At 40.8% G+C, this 9,746-nt stretch overlaps 1 pseudogene; it reads left to right on the top strand.

The window, feature by feature from the left end:
* The first annotated feature begins 8,702 nt into the window (after nt 1–8,702).
* Nucleotides 8,703–9,174, top strand: LOC130867614 (microtubule-associated proteins 1A/1B light chain 3B-like; annotated as a pseudogene).
* Nucleotides 9,175–9,746: the final 572 nt, after the last annotated feature.

Below are 9,746 nucleotides of genomic sequence, written 5' to 3'. Positions count from 1 at the left end.
ACGAAATAGAAACTTTAAGACCATGGCTGGGTCACTTATTGAAGGGTTTTCTGTGGTCTAGACTGCACTAGGCACTAGATAATAAAAGTGATCATGGCAGTTCGAGTTTAAATAAGATGTTGCATACAACAATAATTGTAGCACAGATTTGGAAATGGAAGATAGAGCGCTATAGGTCATTTAACTTGCTACTTTATTCATGAAGAAGCTTGTATTTTAAGTGGCAGAACCATGAGAAGGACGCTCTTTAAACTTGGTCTTTGGCATGATTTTAGAAGGGCAGCCAGGATTCTTAACCACTGAGCTATCTCTCGAGCGCTTTTGGCATGATTTTAATATACCACTCTGCCAGGTGGCAAGTGCCAGCATGATGAGATTAATTCATGGAAAAATACTTGTAAAATTCTTCTCCTCTCTCTCTGAAAGTTTTTATTAGATTTATTTATTTTTTTATTGAAAATAGACTCTTCTCTCATATAATACATTCTGACCACAATTTCCCTTCCCTCTATTTCTTCTATCTCCTTCCACCTCTCCTTTCCCTCATATCTACTCTCTTTCCCTTCAGAAAAGAGTGGGTCTTCCAGGGACAACAACCAAACACGACAAAACAGGACACGACAAGACAGGCGAAAGTCGAGGTTGGACCAGGCAACCTGATAGAAGGTTACCTGGTCCAAATCACAGGTTTGACCTAGTGCAGCTCATAGGGGAGTTTTGCTTTTCACTTAGGTTGACTTAGACATGGTATGTTAGCAAGGTCTGTTGCCTTGCCATGTTATTTTGTCTCACAAGTTACAGTTTTGTGAAAATTCCCTCCATAACACAACATTAAAGTCCCAGGTCAGACTCACTACAGAGCTTAGGCAAAGAAAGCGAAATGCTTTTAGCTGCATGGGTTTCTTTTAATTTATAGACACCTTCCACTGACTTTGCCAGTTTTCAGAAAATAGCCGTTTGACACATCTGTGGTCTATTAAGCGACAATTAATTAGCATGGGGGGTAGACACAAATAATTTATAGTTAAGTCATGACAGCATTGGTATTTTTGTCAGCTCAAGACTTTAGCCTTTGATTTTCCTCATTAACCAAGTATTCTCATTAGCCTGGTCTGTATTACACTGTTCTCAGGACCCTCCTGCTGGGTGTCCACAAATGATGTCATTTCTCAGCTGAGGTAGCATGCTGTGTCTGGATAGAGACGACAGCCTCTTTGTGGAAAGCTTTATTTTTCTAAGATGTTTGAGGACAGCAGACACAGCGTCTTCAACTGGACCACCGCGTGCTACTCCAATCCCTTCTAACAAATTAAGTTCCCTTGAGGAGTTCACTGAGCCGCATGTCATTTTGTTACGGATTAAAACCCTGGGAATATTTGCCTCTGCAGTTTAATCTTGCTATCGATGGTACTTGCGATAATTTAAGGAATCTTGGTGTAGAGCAAGAATTATTTCAAAGTTTTCTGTCATATTTTATCTTTATCTACACACATATGTGTCTATGTATGTATCGAGTGTGTGCACAGAGTTTTGCATGTCACAGCATGTATACAGAGGTCAGAGCACAATGTGTGGGAGTCTGTTCTCTCCTCCTACCATGTGGGTCTCTGGGATCGAACTCAGGTCATCAGGTTTGGCAGCATACCTCTCTAGTAGTTGAGCTATTTTAGCAGCCCAGGAATTACCTTAACCACACTAAAATTCAATAATGGACGGACAATTTTAATTGTTTCCGAGGGAATTTGTGTTATTAAATGTAAATTTATTTTATATTTAGGAAATTACCTATTAAGCTTTATCTAGAATCTTTTTTTCTTTTTGTCTTGGTATGATAAAAGGAGCAATACAATCTTCTTACTACACACACACACACACACACTCACACATACTTCACACATAAACACAAACATACACACATTCCACACATATGCACACATGCACACACACATTCCACACACTCCACATATATACACATATACTCCACACTACATACATACATATATACACAAACACACACACACATTCTACACTTGCTTGTGCTCTCAGAAATGTTTAAATAAATATCTACGATGCTTCAGGCACTGTACTTAGTTTTGGTGCCCAAATATTTGTAAAAGCTAAGTCTGTGTCCCATGAGAGCCTCACTCTTTAGTTGAGGAGGAGACTTTATCAAATCCAAGGTAAAGTATTTACTGAATTGTACCAGAAAGATGAGGGCAGGGTTCTATACGAAGTGGGGAGCCAGCGTAACAAAGAGGTCCAGAGAGAGTAACACTGCTCTGAGACTCCAAAGCCTGAACAAGTCCATCAGCAAGAGCCCTGGAGGTTATTGCACTTGGTAGAATGCTAGCTTAGCACGCTTTAAGCCCAGGATTCAGTCCCAATCACAATAAATCAGATAGTGACACACACCTGTAATTCTAGTCCTCAAGAGTGGAGGCAGGAGAATCAGGTTCAGGGTCTTCTTCCTTATGAATTCTAGGCCAGTCTGAGCTACTTGAGACTCTGTCTCAGAACCATAAAACCAAATCCTAACAACAACAAAAGCACACTCCTATTTCCCTGCAGGGCATCAGGGTGATAAGAAACAAAGAGAGAATTTCACGGGTAATCATGGGCATGACTTTAATGCCAGAACTTGGAACTCAAAGCAGGTGGATCTTTGTGGGTTCGAGGCCAATGTGGTCTACAGAATGAGTTCCAGGACAGCGAGGACTATACAGGGAAACCCTGTCTCAACAAACAAACAAACAAAAACAGAAAGAAAGAAAGAAAGAAAGAAAGAAAGAAAGAAAGAAAGAAAGAAAGAAAGAAAGAAAGAAAGAAAGAAAAGAGACAATTTCAAACAAAAAGACATGGAAAAAATATGGCAGTTTGCCAAAGGTGCACGGAAGATGCAAGGGAGAGCCTTACACGGTGCGTCATGTTGAAGTCTAGACTTAATCTGCAGAAAATGGGAGAATCAATGTTTTTGAGCAGGTTTGCTTCTTCCTTTCGGAATATCAGTTTGAAGATTGCTCGTTCAATTAGGAACACTAATATTTTATATCAAGTCTTGTGTTCAAACACAGGAAATGCTGCCTTTCGTTGACGTTTTTGGTGATTACCATCGCTACTCTGCAGCACGCATCAGAGAATTTTGTTAGAAGAGACCTTGTGCGGTGCTGGGTACCATAGATGCAGGTGAGAGCTGAGCCTGGAAGCTGACATGGAGAGTACAATCTTGTTAACTTCTGGGAATGAAGAGTTTAATTTCCACTTTTTTCCCCCATTTAAATCAGACCAGCAGATGGTAGTTGATCAAATGTATTGCTATGTTAAAATCATCAAGGAAGTAGATTTTAGGTATTCTTACCACCTACCACATAAAATGACATGAGTGTTAATAATGCATATGCTAGCTTGATTTAGTCATCCCGCCGCTACATGGATGTATACATATGTGTGTGTTATATAAATACACACATAAATATAACAACATGACACATACAAAGAACACATACATTTTTGTTAGCAAAAAACAATGACCAGCCTGCAAAAAATATAAATGGGAAATAAGTTGACCAGCAGATTGAATTTTTGTTAGATTTTTCATAATGTGTCTAAAGACCATGTGTTTCTGTAAATGATTTTCCCTTATGTGCAGTTCGAAAGAATTATGCAAACCGTCCCCTTTTAAAAAAAAAGGGCCTGAGAAAATATGGCTAGCTTTGTGGGTTTTGAAAAAGTAATTCATTAATTAAAGTTTTTAAACACAGTCATAGCTGTGAATAACACATCCGCAAAGTAAATTCACTCACTGTCTGCGGCTGGAAATGTGGCCATTCTGAAGGTTGGAATTACTTGGGAGTGGCCAGTTGAATGTGTCACGGAGGAGATAACCTCACTGTTTCCTTTAAACTCTGCTCCACCCAAAATGCCAAACTGCTTCTAATAGGCTCAAATGAAGCCTGTTTTGGTAGTAATCAAACAACAGTGGCACATTGCAAAATTCACAAGAACTATCTGGCTCAGCGAGGTGAACCATTTGTGGCAGCAAGGCAGACCCGGACCCAGCTTCCCTTAGCAGAAACTGTCAGAATTCTGGGGAAATGGATTTTAGATTCTCATGGGCATATAATTGCTTTAGATCCAGAATATTTCCTCTTGTTTCCCAACACTTAGAATTTTCAGGTGACTGCAATATCAGATCCAAATGTCTCTCTGGAGCATAGAAAATGTTTTTATATGAAATACTAACACTAAAAATAGAGAAGCCTTTTTCTGGCTTTCAACTGCTGAAAATTATAACATTTGAAGAGGGAAGAGCGAGTTAAATTGCTATGTTAGCTAAAATCTCCCAGTGCCTGTAACAAATGTGTTATATTTACCCCATGAGAGTCTGTGTTTAGTTTTCTTTAAATGGGTTAGAACACGGGGCTGCTCTTCCCACCCCTTTATATCACTTTGCATCAAATAGCTCCTTTTTTATGTTGTTCAGGAGAAATAGCTCCTATAATAATTAGGGTGCTTATTCTGTTTCATAAGTGGGGACCCTTACAGTTTTTGGTTTTTGTTGTTTGGCAGGGTCTCCGCTAGGCTGTCCTGAGGTTGTGATCTTGTGGCTCAGTTTTTCAAATGCTGGGATTGCAGGTGTGAGCCACCAAGCCCTGTTATTGCTCATTTTCCAAATATTTCCTTTAAATATCTTTTTTTAACCTCCCTTCCTCCCTCCCTCCCTCCCTTCTTCCCTCCCTTTCTCCTTCCCTTCTTCCTTCCTTTCCTTCTTCTGTCCCCTTCCTTTCTCCCTCCCTCCACTCCCCTTCCCTCTTCCCTCCCTCCCTCCCTCCCTCCCTCCCTCCCTCCCTCCCTCCCTCCTTCCCTCCCTCCCTCTCTCTTCCCCTCCCTCTTTGTTCTAAAGTATCAGGATCTGTTCTACTATGTTTCTCCCCATGCTACAAGCACCCTGTTTTTAATGACACCCCAATTCTTTCTTTTTCTTTTGGCACCCAGCTCTTTTTATTTCGAGACCCAGTAAGTTGTTCAGTACGTCCTTGAACTTACTCTGTAGCGCAGGAAGACCTTGAACCTGGTGATCCTCCTGCCTCAGCATCCCATGTCGCTGGTATGCGGACCTACACCACCACTTTTTCAGCTCCTATATTTTCACTGTACAAGACTGTGATGGGAAATTTGCTTACCATAATTTTGGAAGTATTTACTTTCTTTCTTCCTTTCTTAATTAGGATGCATTCCTCTGTCTCCCTTGAATAAACAGTTACAAACTTGTCACCAAAGATTTCCAGTAAGTGTTAGAAATATTGTCTACTCACAAATTCCACCTTTAATGGACACACATCCCCTTGGAAATGTAGGACACCATCACATTGGGACATCCTCACTCATAATATTTGAAATCATTAGTTCAAGAAGTTGACAGATGAATAAATTTTTTACACAAGGCCTTGCCCTCTTACACTAATTACACATTCTCTAAAATTCTCAGTACTGAAGGAGCACATGTTTCCCCATGATGGTGTGTATATGTTGCTAGCTTGTAGGACCGTTAAACTGGGATGTTAAGGAATGAATTGGCTAAAATAGTTTATGTTGAAGTCAAACATCCTACCTACATTTGGCTCAGAGTGTCAATTAAAACGTGCTCTGGGCAAAGGCTTATCTATCTTCCTTCTATTTAAAATCTCCATGGGAGAGAAGTTTAAACTCCATAGAAAACAAACTTGATAAGGTAGAGAGAGCCAAAGACTTGAGGACTGTGTGATTCATTTTCTGTAGGCAAATCCAGCCAAACTGTGAACGTGCTTAGAGGCACATATGAACTGCAGTCCGAGTGGGTCAGCTTGCTTCAAACAGAGCTGACTCAGGGAAGCATGTGGAATAGAGCTAGGATGGATTGTAGCACATTTGTTTTACACACACTAGGGGCTATTATAATCTGCTATTAAGAAAATTAACAGGCACAATAAAACAAAGAAATAAACGGTCAGAATGCCAACAATTTAAATGCTTCTCATTGTTAGTATTTCAAACAGAATCAAAATGCTGTTTCATGAAAACATTCTTCAGAGTTTTTATTGGATTTTGTTCTGACACAAACCAATCTTTGATGCTTATTAAAACTTAATTTAAGTTATTTTAAAAGCCAAAATTTTAATGAAAAACATTCTTTTAAATAATTTCATGCAAAAAGGAATCTATGATTTGAAATAGAGACTTTGCTCAATGTTAGATTGACTAGGACCAGAGCTAATAATATTTGGGGGTATTTTGTATATAGAAGGCTATGACAAGTTCTTTGTATGATAAGTTATAACTCTATTTCGACAAAGGATCAGAATATTTCTATATTTTTGGTATCCTATTCAAGGAATAGTTAGGAGAAACCCAAATGAAAGATTTGGTAGATTCCCTGTTACCTGTTTCAATGATTCAGTAATTGACCACTGAAAGTCTTTTTTGGTAGTCCCTCCCCCTATTCTGTGGTTTAAGAATATTACACAGCGTCCCATCTAATCACTTGCGTTCCTGACGCCTTTAATATATTTGCCAGGAAGACACTCTTGCCTGCTTGTCTGGTTTTGGTTTTTGGTTTTGTTTTTCTCAGTTGGATTTCAGTTTTTTGGGCTACCAAACCATTTCCTCATTTGGTTCTCGTGAACACCTTAAACACGCTTTTCTGACAGGGTCAACATCTGTTGAAATGTGGGCTCAAAGTCGAATCCTCCCCTTCTTAGGTTACTTCTCTAAAATCCTTGAGGTTTTCAGGGCTGGCATTGGCTGTCCTAGACAGATGTTCCCAGCTATGAAATGCCCTCTTCCAATCCAGCTCCACCTCTTTTCTTACCGTGGAAGTTTCAGCGATTTCTCTTGGCGCGGTGTCCTTGGTAAGGAGCTCTTCGGCATGTCGGAGTCTCACTGCCTGCAGTGTTTGTCATTTTTCTTTGTTTATTTTTACCTTTTAATAATTCATGTCCTTCGATTGTGGAGAAAAATGTATGTCCTACAAAGTGCATTTCATTTCAAGTTCCCCCTCTTGTAACCACTTCTGTATTGGATCATCCATCTTTCATGCCTGAATCTCATTCTTTCCTATGTTCTGCCACATCCGTTCTGACTTCTCTAATTTAAGCCAGAACGTTGGATTTCAAGTTATATTATTTTCCTAATATCTTTAGATTGTTTTGAAATATAAAGTTATGTTTTTGATATATTTGTAAACACAAGGTTTCCACTTCCCTACTCCCCCCCCCACCCCGGGAGGGCGGGTGGAGGGTATTTGCATTTTCTCTACATACATTCTTTTTCATTTTGTTCTTTCTTGTTTGATTTGTATAGGCTCTCATCTTCATCACTGCGGGGGTTAAATGGTATCTGTCCCTCCTCTTTCCTTGCCAACATGGAACTTCAAATGTGACCTTACTCAGAAGCAGCACTTTTATAATTGTAACTAGGTTGTAATTACAAATGGTTCCACAAGTTTTTGACTTCTTGATGTGCAAATGTGTTTTCAGAAGACACCTGAAACCCTTTCTGCTCCTGTAATAAAACATGACCAAAGGCAATTTAAGGAAGAGAGAATTATTTTGGCTTATGGCCCCAGAGACATAATCTCCATGGTAGGATGGCAATACGGCAACAAACAGCGAGCATGGGGGTAAGAATGGGAAGCTGAGAAATCACATTTTTGATCACAAGCTGGAAGCCTGCCCTGGTGTTGTGTTTCCCCTAGCCAGGCTGTACCCCCTCTCCCAACAGCACCACCATAGCTGTTAGACTGAGAGTGCCCCCTCCCAGGTTTGTACATTTAAATGTTTGGCTCCCAGTGATGGACTGTTTCGGGAGGATCGGGAAGAGTGGCCTCATTGGAGGAGGTGTGTCAGTGGGCTTTGAGGTTTCAAGAAAACACCCTGGTTCAGTCTTGTTCTCTCTGCCTCAGGTTTGTGGATAAGGTGTAAATTCTCAGCTACTGCTTCAGCAGCATCCTGGCCTGCCTGCTACCAGGCTGCTTGCTGTGATGGTCATGGACTCATCCTTAGAAACTATAAACAGGCCCCCAATCAAATGCTTTCTTCTGTAGGTTACCTTGCTCTTATTGTATTTTATCAGGAGTAGAACAGTAACTAAGACAACTCCCAACTGGGAGCCCATTGCTTAAATACTGGAGCCTATGGGAGACATTTCTCATTCAAAGCACTATAAAGAGCAGTAAAGGTCAGAACTCCCTTGGTCAAGGAGCTGGCTCAACAGGAAGGTGCTCGATGGTAAGCTGGACAGACCCCTAGGGACCCACACAGTGAATGAAAGGAGGGAGCTGACTCCAGCTGCAGATTTTTCTATGTTCTCTGCATGTATACGTTGACACTTGTGAATCTGTGATGCTCTCATATGCTCACACATACACAGGCACACATACAAACACAGACATGAACACACAGGCACACAAAATCAATAAATATTATTTAAAAATTAAATTGACTCATGCTAAATAAATAGATTTTTAGATGCTCTTGCCATAAGTCAACTGACAATAAAAACAAAACCATGTGAGGTGGAAAGATGGTTCCGTGAAAAAGAGCACTGCCTGTTTTTTTTTAACACAACCTGGGTGGGTTCAGTTCTCAGCACGCCAGGACAGCACGCAGCGGTCTGTAACTACAGGCTGAGGGAATCTGGAGCCCTCTTCTGGTCTCCACAGACACTGCATGTGTGCGGTACTCAAACATGCAGGCAAAACACTCGAAGAAGCAGAAGTGGCGGTTGCAGGAGGCAGGACCACCGAGTCGAACCCTCGCGCCTTGCGGTTGGAGAAAACCTTCAAGCAGTGTGGAGGACTCCAACAAAGAGTGGAAGATGTCCATCTCATCCGAGAGCAGCACTCCACCAAGATCCCGAGGATAATACAGCGATACAAGGGTGCGAGGCAGCTTCCTCTCCGGGACAAAACCAAGTTCCTTGTATCTGAGCACATCAACCTGAGCAAGGCCATCAAGATAACTAGAAGGCACACAGCTCAACCCTAACCGAGCTTTCTTCCTCCTGGTGAACCAGCACATCCCGGTGAGCATGTGCACGCACGACTGTCTTGGAGCAGTACCAGAGTGAGAAGATGAAGATTGCTTCCTGGACATGATGTGCGCCTCCTAGGAGACATTCAAGACGACTCTGGCTGTGTAAGACTGGACCAGTGTCGAACGTGTTAATACTGGAGATAACGTGTTATCAAGGAGAAAACTGGAGGTCAGGACATAGGACCCCATCTAGGGTGGCCGAAAACTTGGGATTAGTCAGGAACTGAGCTCCACGCGAAGGCATTCAGCTTGAAAACTTGTCTGTCTTGCCTTGAAACTTTAGAAATTGAAAAAGAAAACACTTTGCCTCCCAAGTCGCCAAACAAAAACAAACAATAAATATAAAATAAAGGGGGAAAGACGTGACAGGATGGATATAATACTTTTCTTAACAGCAGTAACCTTGCTATTATCTATATATTTATCTATCTATCATCTAATCCTATTGATCACATAATATGTGTTATGCCTTTAAAATATACAAACATTTTAAAATTTGCTTTTCTTCTTAAGCATGTAAATTAATTTAAAAAAAATCTGAATTTCTTTAAGATTTATTTTTTCATAGGTATGTGTGTGTGCCGCATATATACGAGTGTCCTTGGAGACCAGAAGGCAGCCTTAGCTCCTTCGAAGCTGGATTTATGGAGAATTATGAGTTGCCTGATGTGTGTGCAG

The sequence above is a fragment of the Chionomys nivalis genome, chromosome 2, assembly GCF_950005125.1.
Source record: "Chionomys nivalis chromosome 2, mChiNiv1.1, whole genome shotgun sequence".
NCBI lineage: Eukaryota > Metazoa > Chordata > Mammalia > Rodentia > Cricetidae > Chionomys > Chionomys nivalis.
Note: the sequence above shows the minus strand (reverse complement) of the source record. Positions and strands in the feature narration are given on the sequence as shown.